We start from the raw sequence: 12516 nt of genomic DNA, 5'->3' as shown, positions 1-12516 counted from the left end.
TCACATTTGAAATCACACTGCACCATTATTGTTCACAAAGCTCAAACCGTTATGCGTTTTATGAGAGCTAAAACAGGGAAACATTTAGTTGTGTTTAATCATGTCTAGTCATTAAAAAGTGTCAGATCGTTATGAACAGTGAAAAGGGCGTTTGACTATCTTGACAACCTACATTGCAATTATCAATACTTATACTCATACTGACTGTGACAAGACGATATGAAAATGTATATTTCTATACTTTATAACCTTTACCACCAGATTGACAGCATTAGTAATAGTTTGCCAATTTAGCTATATGATTTGTCTAACACATACCAGACATACATAAATAAAGCAACAAGTATGGCAGGACAGTTGCTAACAAGCATATCACACTGGCAGTTATTGGGAACCTCAAGGGAGAGAAAGTGTTTGTGATAACAGTCTGTTTGGTTGCTAAGTGCTGCAATAGCCTCTATATTATATACACTGAGTATACAAAATATTAGGAACACCTTCCTAATTTTATGTTGCACCCTCTTTTGCCCTCAGAACAGCCTCGATTTGTCGGGCATGGACTCTACAAATGTCGAAAGCATTCCACAGGGATGCTGGCCCATGTTGACTCCAATGCTTCCCACAGTTGTGTCAAGTTGGCTGGATGTCCTTTGGGTGTTGGACCATTCTTGATACACACAGGAAACTGTTACGTGTGGGGGGGGGGAAACAGCAGCGTTGCAGTTCCCTGACACACTCAAACCGGTGCGCATGGCACCTACTACCATACCCCGTTCAAAGGCACTTAATTATATTGTCTTGCCCATTCACCCGCAATTGCACACATACACAATCCATGTCTCAAAAGTTCACAAGGCTTAAAATTCCATCTTTAACTTTTCTCCACCCCTTCAATTTTTACTTCACTATGCTGCTCCCCAGATTGCAGCTCCACTGAAATACATATTTAATTGGTCACTGGAAAGGGGGACATTTCCAAATGTATGGAAGCATGCTAAACTGTGTCCAATCCCAACAGCAAAGAACCCATTACTCCTGCCAATAGTCAACCAATTAGTCTACTCCCTTCACTCAGTAAGATATTGGAGGTTATTCTGAGTAGACAAATATTTTATTTATTTAACCTTCATTTAACTAGGCAAGACAGTTAAGAACAAATTCTTATTTACAATGACAGCCTAGGAACTGTGGGGCAGAACGTTCAGGGGCAGAACGACAGATTTTTACCTTATCAGCTCAGGGATTTGATCTAGCAACCTTTCGGTTACTGGCCCAACACTAACCACTAGGCTACCTGCCGCCCCAAATATGGGAGTATATGGAAAAGAATGATCTGATCACAACCAATCAGCTTGCTTATCGCAAAACCATTCCACTACCACTGCATTGTTGACATGACTGACCAGTGGCTCAATGCTATGAATAATGGCAGGTTTGTGGGTGTACTATTTTGGGGATGTTAGTACAGCATTTGATTTAGTGGATCATGAAATAATTTGTACAAAATTGTTGCAGTATTGAATTGGGTACAGTCATATCTAACTGACAGGAAACAGTCCACCTATATCAATGGGTCGTTTTCTTCTCCTCATGCTTTAAGCTGTGGAATACCGCAGGGCAGCTTCCTTGGGCCACTTCTTTACTTAATAAATACCAACAACCTTCCTTATGCCTTATCTGAAACTCAAGCTACTATATTTGATACTAAAATTTATACAGCAAGACAATCGGTTCAAAGGGTACAGCAAGCTCTACAAGTAGATTTTGGACATTTTAGGGAGTGGGTTTTACAGAACAAACTTCTTTTGCAACACCAAGAAAACCAAGGTTATGTTGGTTTGTTCCACCAGGAGAAGGCCGACACAGCATGGGATGCAATTAAGTATGGGGGGAGAACAAATTGAGGAAGTGTCAAAAACCAAACTACTAGGGGTGCAGCTAGACAACTGCTTATCATGGTCGTCTCAAATAACTAATCTTTGTTTTTTTTAAATTACCTGCATTACCTGCATTACTTGCATGATCAGAAGGATACCTAAATATTTACTGGGAAAGATTCTTAAGCATACAACCCAAGCATTAATTGGGAGTCAGGTGAATTACTGTTCTATGGTCTCTGGAAATGTATCAGCAAGTGAAATTAGGAGGCTGCAGATTGAACAGAACAAAGCAGCAAGGATTGTTTTAAGTTGGAGATATGATTATTCTGTTGTCATGCACAGTGCTTTTGCTTGGTCATTAATCAATAAGATAATTGGAAAAAAACATGCTTATTTTATTTCACAATGTACATCTTTTGAAACGGCCAAACTCCATTCAGTTGGTAAGAGAAAGACATTCAGTCAATACTAAGAATAGATTGTCCATCTATGTGTTATCCCGGCAGAAAAGATAAATTGGTAGAATAACATTTCGATTCAGAGCAATAATGAATTGAATAATTTGTCTGAGCAAACCAAAAAACGTTCAATATATAAATTCAAACAATACTTTAGAACCCAAAAAGAAAGGAGGACCAAGGCACTCTTCATATAATTAATTCAAATGCCTTTATTTGTATGGCATGTTTAGGTCCTGAAAGATGCAGGTATAAGGGTTAGAATACCTGACAGAGAGAACTTGTTGCAAAGGGGAGTGCCTTGTGATACATCAGAGAGAGTGTATTTTGTTACAAAATACAGCACTGAAGCAGAGAACATTATAAGAATCATTAAAAATAATTGGGGAATCATCCAAAAGTAATACGCTACTATGCCAAGTCTTCCCTGAGCCACCAGTCATAAGCTTTAAGAGATGTCCTACCCTAAATGACAAATTAGTCCACAGTTATCCTCCTGGTGACTCTCAAAAAACTTGGCTTGACCACAAACCCAAGGGCTCTTTTAAATGTAACCAGTGCAACCATTGCAGAAATATTGCACAGAAAAAGTATTTTGTTGACACAGCTTCCAAAATGGAGTATTACGTCAAGCATTTCATTAACTGCAAAACCACGCATGTCATCAATAGATTGGAATATCCACAGTGCAAGGTGTTCTACATTGGACAGACAAAGAGACGCCTTCAAGAACGCTTAGCGGAACACAAGTACGCAATGAAGACTACACCATGGCAAGGCACTACAAGTCCTTACACCATGGCACCCCTGCCTCCCTACAAGCTATTGGTATTGATCATGTTCCGGCCTCTATTAGAAAACAGTTAAACCAAAGGGAAAGTTTTGGGATTTACAAACTAGAGGCCACTAAGTACCCTGGTTTAAATGAAGATATAGATTTACAAACTACAGGCCACTAAGTACCCTGGTTTAAATGAAGATATGGATTTCTCACCCTTCCTGTAGGGTCGTGATGGGTCCATTTGCTGTCATCTAGTGGACATTTTGCTCAATTGCCCTCAGCTATGTTTAGACTGTTGTTGTTCATGTTTTGCTGTGTTCTAGTGTACTATGGAATATATTGCTCTCTTACTCTTGACACTTCTCCCAGTCATATTTAAGGTTAGAACTACCTTTCTAGGCACTCTGATACTTCTAGCTTGGAGTTGAATTTTTTGATAACATAGCTACAGTATTTCACTTTTTAATGTGTATAGTATTGCTTACTAGGTGTGTCCAATCAATTGTGTAACCACTTCCTCTTAAAATTAGGCCTAATTGGAAAAGCTGTTCAAAAGAGGCCATTGTATTGTTTCTTTGTACCCCCTGACGAAGGCCATGCAGCCGAAACACATCGGATTTTTAAAACGTTGTTTCTATTGAACATGCCATACTAATAAAGGCATTTTAATTAATTATATGAAGAGTGCCTTGGTCCTCCTTTCTTTTTGATGACCTATTTACACCTTTTACCAAAGAGCACCTTCTATCTACCAAAATATACTATAGTGTACCTTAGTAGAGCTTCCCTTCCTCAATACTTTAGAACCATTTAAATACAATAAACCGTAAGGTTGTGTAGGACTATGGTAGATGAAGGAATCATTCTATTAGAGTATTTATCTGGTCAATATGTCAGTGTATTATGTCTGTTTGTAACAGTGTGTTATATGTGAAAATGTGATCATATTATAAATTGTATTTTAATGTTTAAGGACTCTTGGAAGATTAGTCCAAATTATGACTACAAGAGATCCTAATCAAATCAAATCATCTACACTGATTGAAGTGGATATAACAGGTGAAATAAGGGATCATAGCTTTCACCTGGTCAGTCTAGGTCATGGATAGAGGTGTTCCTAATGTTTTGTCTACTCAGTACAGATCCATGTTCTATGAGCATTGGATGCCCCACAGCAAAACTTGTCTGTGAACATCATTTCATGAGTAGAACCTTTACATAAATCTACCTGACTAACTGTACATAATCACACACTCTATTGTATAATTCCTAACCAACCTGGAATTTTTAAGAGCTATGGTGAGAAAATGCATCATAGTCTACTACACACTGCTCATCTTCAATTTACTTTCAAATTGCCTTGAATTCTCAGTATCTTTTCAAAACACACCCATTATTTTCATAAAACATGTTGCTGGGAATGTGATTTCACTTCAATGGAGTTAACTTGAAGAACCCACCAAGGACTAGACCTACTGTAATGGACACATTGTGTGAAAGTGGAATGAAAATGAAATACAGAATAATAACTCAAAGCAAAAGGGATATGCAATTGCTTTCCATACGATACAATAAGTAACATCATTGACGTGGCAAGGAGCGGTTGAAGAGGTATGTATTGTGTTGGAACATAAAGTGTAGCTCTCTTAGGGCCTTGTTGTCACTCTGTGATGCCGGTGCCTTGTTGCAGTGACAGCTGAATGGCAAGGCAGAGTTGGGTGTAGTCGTCCTCCCCTACATTCTGGGAACATACAGGAGGATTCCATAAAAAGTAGGACATCAAGCAGAGAACACAAACAAACATGGTCCATCTTTGTTTATGGTATGTACAAAATACACGATACAACAATTAGAAGGGAAATGAGCTATTGTGTTCTAGGCTACCATCTAGAGTAGACATGATGATATGTACTGTATGTGAGAATAATGCAAAGTCAGCCTGTTGCTATTTAAAATGCATTGAGTTACAGTGCTGTCAAGAACAGGACATAATCATTTTCCTCTGAAGAATTTCTAGGAACGATTTCTTGGAAATCGTGATCCAGTTTTTTTTCTCTATGGAACTCCTTGGCATAACTTCAGAGAAAAATTATGAGACACTCACCATGTAGGTGTCATAGCTGAAACAATGCCTGATAGCCAGGTGACCGATGAGGTTTCGGCTGCAGTAACTAGCATCACCCCAAACAGTGGCAGCACAGATGGGACACACCTAGAGGAGAGAGGGGGTGACTTCCCAAACAGAACAAACAGCACATCCTAATGCATATCCTAATTATTTTTACGCTGAACAAAAATATCAAATGCAACATGCGACAATTTCAAAAGATTTTCACGAGTTACTGTACAGTTCATGTAAGTAAATCAGTAAATTGACTCCCGAGTGGCGCAGCGGTTTATTGCACTGCATCTCAGTGCTAGATGCATCAATGCAGATCATCAGGAGTCCCATAGGGCAGAGCACAATTGGCCCAGCGCCATCCTGGTTAGGGGAGGGTGACTTGCCTAGTTAAGTAAAAGGTTAAATACATGTTAAATACATAATGAGGCCGGTTGGGTTCTAGTTTGAAATACTTGCTATACCAGAAGTTAATATTTACATGCATGAGGAAGGTACAGTACCAGCCAAAAGTTTGGACACACCTACTCAAGGGTTTTTCTGTATTTTACTATTTTCTACATTGTAGAATAATAGTGAAGACATCAAAACTATGAAATAACACATATGGAATCATGTAGTAACCAAAAAAAGTGTTAAACAAATCAAAAATATATTTATTATTTGAGATTCTTCAAAGTAGCGACCCTTTGCCTTGATGACAGTTTTGCACACTCTTGGCATTCTCTCAACCAGCTTCATGAGGTAGTCACCTGAAATGCATTTCAATTAACAGGTGTGACTTGTTAAAAGTTAATTTGTGGAATTTCTTCCAGTTTTAATGCATGTGAGCCATTCATTTGTGTTGTGACAAGGTAGGGGTGGTATACAGAAAATAGCCCTATTTGGTAAATGACCAAGTCCATATTATGGCAAGAACAGCTCAAATAAGCAAAGAGAAATGACAGTTGATCATTAATTTAAGACATGAAGGTCAGTCAATCCGGAGAATTTCAAGGACTTTGAAAGTTTCTTCAAGCGCAGTCGCAAAAACCATCAAGCGCTATGATGAAACTGGCTCTCATGAGGACCTCCACAGGAAAGGAAGATCCAGAGTTACATCTACTGCAGAGGATAAGTTCATTAGAGTTACCAGCCTCAGAAATCAACATTTAACTGCACCTCAGATTGCAGCCAAAATAAATTATTCACAGAGTTCAAGTAACAGACACATCTCAACATCAACTGTTCAGCCCTTCATGGTCGAATTTATGCAAAGAAACCACTACTAAATGACACCAATAATAAGAAGAGACGTGCTTGGGCCGAGAAACACAAGCAATGGACATTAGACCTGTGGAAATCAGTTTTTTGGTCTGATGAGGCCAAATTTGAGATTTTTGTTTCGAACCACCGTGTCTTTGTGAGACGTAGAGTATGTGAACGGATGATCTCTGCATGTGTGGTTCTCACCATGAAGCATGGAGGAGGAGGTGTGATGCTGTGGGGGTGCTTTGCTGGTGACACTCAGTGATTTATTTAGAATTCAAGTTACACTTAACCAGCATGGCTACCACAGCATTCTGCAGCAATACGTTATCCCATCTGGGTTGCGCTTAGTGGGACTATCATTTGTTTTTCAACAGGACAATGACCCAAAACACCTCCAAGCTATGTATGGGCTATTTGACCAAGAAGGAGAGTGATGGAGTGCTGCATCAGATGACCTAGCCTCCACAATCAGCCGACCTCAACCCAATCTTATGTGTTATTACACACAGCCGGGAAGAATTATAGGATATCAGAGCGGCGTCAACTTACCAGTACTACGACCAGGAATACGACTTTCCCTAAGCGAATCCTTTGTCCGCACCACCTAGGGCATCTGAACTGATTCCAGAGGCCGACCCAAAACAACATCCCCGGAGAAGAGGGAGTTGGAGCAGTCTTCTAGTCAGACTTAGGATGTGCACACACCACCCACCGCTTCCGAGTATATTACTCGCTAATGTCCAGTACCTAGATAACAAAGTTGATGCGATCAGGGCAAGGGCTGCTTTCCAGAGAGACATCAGGGATTGTAACATACTCTGTTTCACGGAAACATGGCTCTCTCGGGATATACTGTCGGAGTCTGTACAGCCACCTGCATTCTCAGTGCATTGCGCTGACAGGAATAAATATCTTTCTGGGAAGAAGAAGGGCGGGGGGTGAATGCTTCATGGTTAACGACTCATGGTGTAATTGTAACAGCATGCAAGAACTCAAGTCCTTTTGTTCACCTGACTTAGAATTCCTGACAATCATATGCCGAACGTATTATCTCCCAAGAGAATTCTCTTCGGTTATTGTCACAGCCGTGTATATCCCCCCTCAAGCCGATACCACGACATCCCTCAAGGAACTTCACTGGACTTTATGCAAACTGGAAACCAAAGATCTTCAGGCTGCATTTATTGTAGCTGGGGATTTTAACAAAGCAAATTTGAGGAAAAGGCTACCTAAATTCTTTCAGCATATTGACTGTAGCACTCGTGCTGGAAAAACACTGGACCATTGCTATTCTAACTTCCAGGATGCATACAAGGCCCTCCCCTGCCCTCCTTTTGGAAAATCTGACTAAGACTCCATTTTGCTCCTCCCTTCCTATAGGCAGAAACTAAAACAGGAAGTGCCCGTGCTAAGGACTATTCAACGCTGGTCTGACCAATCGGAATCCACGCTTCAAGATTGTTTTGATCACGCTGACTGGAATATGTTCCGGGGTAGCTTCTGGGAATAATATGGACGTGTACACCGAGACGTTCACTGAGTTTATCAAGAAGTGTATAGGAGATGTTGTACTGTGACTATTAAAACCTACCCTGACGAGCAATTCAACAACTCAGACATGAGACATATGTGGCAGGGTCTACAGACAATCATGGACTACAAAAGGACAACCACCGACGTCTTGCTGCCAGACAAGCTAAACACGTTCTTTGCCCGCTTTGAGGATAACACAGTGCCACCAACGAGGCGAGCTGCAAAGGACTGTGGGCTCTCCTCCGTGGCCAACGTGAGTAAGACATTTAAACGTGTTAACCCTAGCAAGGCTGTCGGCCCAGACGGCATTCGTAGCCACGTCCTCAGAGCATGCGCAGACCAGCTGGCTGGTGTGTTTACAGACAAATTCAAGCTCTCCCTATCCCAGTCTGCTGTCCCCACATGTTTCAAAATGGCCACTATTGTTCCTGTACACAAGATTGCAAAGGTAACTGAACAAAATAACTTCTTTGAGAGACTATTTGTCATGTTGGTATGAAGAAATTCGGGAGACAGGCGCAGGAATGCGTAATAGTTTTTTAAATTAAGCCCAAATCACGGCGTGCCGTGTAAAGGCACGGGGACGAAGACCAAACAAACACATAACACACAGGGTAGAATTCCAAAACAAAAGAGCAAGGAGTACCTCAAATAAATAACACACGTGCACAATGATTAACTCATGGGACGAGACCCGTAATCATCTGCGCAATCCACAATGGCACGAAAGCCAAAATACACAGCACAGGTACTCACACACAGCAACGGACATTGTAACAATAATGGACAGCCCAATGGAAACCAAAAGGCACAATTATACAGGTACTAATCAGTGGGAATAGGGGACAGGTGTTCGTAATGAAAGTTCTGGAGGGATCCGGGACACTAGTCGAGGATCATATCACCTCCACCTTACCTGTCACCCTATACCCACTTCAATTTCAACAACTGCCCCAATAGGTCCACAGATGATGCAATCGCCATTACACTGCCCTATCCCATCTGCACAAGAGGAATACCTACAGTGCCTTGCAAAAGTATTCATCCCCCTTGGAGTTTTTCCTATTTTGTTGCATTACAACCTGTAATTTAAATTGATTTTTATTTGGATTTCATGTAATGGACATACACAAAATAGTCCAAATTGGTGAAGTGAAAAAAATGACTTGTTTCAAAAAATAAAAAAGGTAAAGTGGTGCGTGCATATCTATTCGCCCCCTTTGCTATGAAGCCCCAATTAAGATCTGGTGCAACCAATTACCTTCAGAAGTCACATAATTAGTTAAATGAAGTCCACCTGTGTTCAATCTAAGTGTCACATGAGCTCAGTATATATACACCTGTTCTGAAAGGCCCCAGAGTCTGCAACACCACTAAGCAAGGGGCACCACCAAGCAAGCGGCACCATAAAGACCAAGGAGCTCTCCAAACAGGTCAGGGACAAAGTTCTGGAGAAGTACAGATCAGGGTTGGGTTATAAAATAATATCAGAAACTTTGAACATCCCACGGAGCACCATTAAATCCATTATAAAATGATTTAAAGAATATGGCACCACAACAAACCTGCCAAGAGGGCCATCCACCTTAGCTCACAGACCAGGCAAGGAGGGCATTAATCAGAGAGGCAACAAAGAGACCAAAGATAACCCTGAAGGAGCTGCAAAGCTCCACAGCGGAGATTGGAGTGTCTGTCCATAGAATCACTTTAAGCTGTACACTCCACAGAGCTGGGACAGAAGAGTGACCAGAAAAAAGCCCTTACTTAAAGAAAAAAATAAGCAAACACATTTGGTGTATGCCAAAAGGCATGTGGGAGACTCCCCAAACATATGGAAGAAAGTACTCTGGTCAGATGAGATTAAAATGGAGCTTTTTGGCCATCAATGAAAACGCTATGTCAGGCACAAACCCAACACCTCTCATCATCCCGAGAACACCATTCCCATGTTTTTCATCAGCGGGGACTGGGAAACTGGTCAGAATTGAAGGAATGATGGATGGCGCTAAATACAGGGAAATTGAGGGAAACCTGTTTCAGTCTCCCAGAGATTTGAGACTGGGACCGAGGTTTACCTTTCAGCATGACAATGACCCTAAGCAAACTGCTAAAGAAGCACTTGAGTGGTTTAAGGGGAGAAATATAAATCTCTTGGAATGGCCTAGTCAATGCCCAGACCTTAATCCAATTGAGAGTCTGTGGTATGACTTACAGATTGCTGTACACCAGCGGAACCCATTGAATAAATGTTGTAGATCTTAATGTTTTTCCACATAATCCTGGACTATCGGACCACCATTTTATTACGTTTGCAATCGCAACAAATAATCTGCTCAGACCCCAACCAAGGAGCATCAAAAGTCGTGCTATAAATTCTCAGACAACACAAAAATTCCTTGATGCCCTTCCAGACTCCTTCTGCCTACCCAAGGACGTCAGAGGACAAAAATCAGTTAACCACTTAACTGAGGAACTCAATTTAACCTTGCGCAATACCCTAGATGCAGTTGCACCCCTAAAAACGAAAAACATTTGTCATAAGAAACTAGCTCCCTGGTATACAGAAAATACCCGAGCTTTGAAGCAAGCTTCCAGGAAATTGGAACGGAAATGGCGCCACACAAAACTGGAAGTCTTCCGACTAGCTTGGAAAGACAGTACTGTGCAGTACCGAAGAGCCCTCACTGCTGCTCGATCATCCTACTTTTCCAACTTAATCGAGGAAAATAAGAACAATCCAAAATTTCTTTTTGATACTGTTGCAAAGCTAACTAAAAAGCAGCATTCCCCAAGAGAGGATGGCTTTCACTTCAGCAGTAATAAATTCATGAACTTCTTTGAGGAAAAGATCATGACCATTAGAAAGCAAATTACGGACTCCTCTTTGAATCTGCGTATTCCTCCAGGGCTTAGCTGTCCTGGATCTGCACAGCTCTGCGAGGGCCTGGGATCGGGAGAGACACTTAAGTGTTTTAGTACTATATCTCTTGACACAATGATGAAAATAATCATGGCCTCTAAACCTTCAAGCTGCATACTGGATCCTATTCCTACTAAACTGCTGAAGGAGCTGCTTCCTGTGCTTGGCCCTCCTATGTTGAACATAATAAACAGCTCTCTATCCACCGGATGTGTACCAAACTCACTAAAAGTGGCAGTGATAAAGCCTCTCTTGAAAAAGCCAAACCTTGACCCGGAAAATATAAAAAAACTATCGGCCTATATCGAATCTTCCATTCCTCTCAAAAATTTTAGAAAAAGCTGTTGCGCAGCAACTCACTGCCTTTCTGAAGACAAACAATGTATACGAAATGCTTCAGTCTGGTTTTAGACCCCATCATAGCACTGAGACTGCACTTGTGAAGGTGGTAAATGACCTTTTAATGGCGTCAGACCGAGGCTCTGCATCTGTCCTCGTGCTACTAGACCTTAGTGCTGCCTTTGACACCATCGATCACCACATTCTTTTGGAGAGACTGGAAACCCAAATTGGTCTACACGGACAAGTTCTGGCCTGGTTTAGATCTTACCTGTCGGAAAGATATCAGTTTGTCTCTGTGAATGGTCTGTCCTCTGACAAATCAACTGTACATTTCGGTGTTCCTCAAGGTTCCGTTTTAGGACCACTATTGTTTTCACTATATATTTTACCTCTTGGGGATGTTATTCGAAAACATAATGTTAACTTTCACTGCTATGCGGATGACACACAGCTGTACATTTCAATGAAACATGGTGAAGCCCCAAAATTGCCCTCGCTAGAAGCCTGTGTTTCAGACATAAGGAAGTGGATGGCTGAAAACTTTCTACTTTTAAACTCGGACAAAACAGAGATGCTTGTTCTAGGTCCCAAGAAACAAAGAGATCTTCTGTTAAATCTGACAATTCATCTTGATGGTTGTAAAGTCGTCTCAAATAAAACTGTGAAGGACCTCGGGGTTACTCTTGACCCTGATCTCTCTTTTGACGAACATATCAAGACTGTTTCAAGGACAGCTTTTTTCCATCTACGTAACATTGCAAAAATCAGAAATTTTCTGTCCAAAAATGATGCTGAAAAATTAATCCATGCATTTGTTACTTCTAGGTTAGACTACTGCAATGCTCTACTTTCCGGCTACCCGGATAAAGCACTAAATAAACTTCAGTTAGTGCTAAATACGGCTGCTAGAATCCTGACTAGAACCAAGAAATTTGATCATATTACTCCAGTGCTAGCTTCCCTACACTGGCTTCCTGTTAAGGCAAGGGCTGATTTCAAGGTTTTACTGTTAACCTATAAAGCGTTACATGGGCTTGCTCCTACCTATCTTTCCGAGTTGGTCCTGCCGTACATACCTACACGTACGCTACGGTCACAAGACGCAGGCCTCCTAATTGTCCCTAAAATTTCTAAGCAAACAGCTGGAGGCAGGGCTTTCTCCTATAGATCTCCATTTTTATGGAACAGTCTGCCTACCCATGTGAGAGACGCAGACTCGGTCTCAACCTTTA

The 12516-nt window shown here is 41.1% G+C and overlaps 1 long non-coding RNA gene across 1 annotated transcript in view; it reads right to left on the bottom strand.

Annotated features, from left to right (window-relative positions):
- Positions 1-12516, bottom strand: part of LOC129813981 (uncharacterized) — a 28892-nt gene continuing 16376 nt past the window's right edge. The window contains exons 4-5 of the long non-coding RNA XR_008753213.1: positions 5224-5331; positions 1-4860 (exon numbers count right to left, since the gene is read on the bottom strand). This is a non-coding gene — a long non-coding RNA (uncharacterized LOC129813981). The remainder of the gene's footprint in view (positions 4861-5223; positions 5332-12516) is intronic.

The sequence above is a fragment of the Salvelinus fontinalis genome, chromosome 17 (assembly GCF_029448725.1).
Source record: "Salvelinus fontinalis isolate EN_2023a chromosome 17, ASM2944872v1, whole genome shotgun sequence".
Classification (NCBI taxonomy): Eukaryota; Metazoa; Chordata; class Actinopteri; order Salmoniformes; family Salmonidae; genus Salvelinus; species Salvelinus fontinalis.
This window is presented reverse-complemented; position numbering and strand designations above follow the sequence as displayed.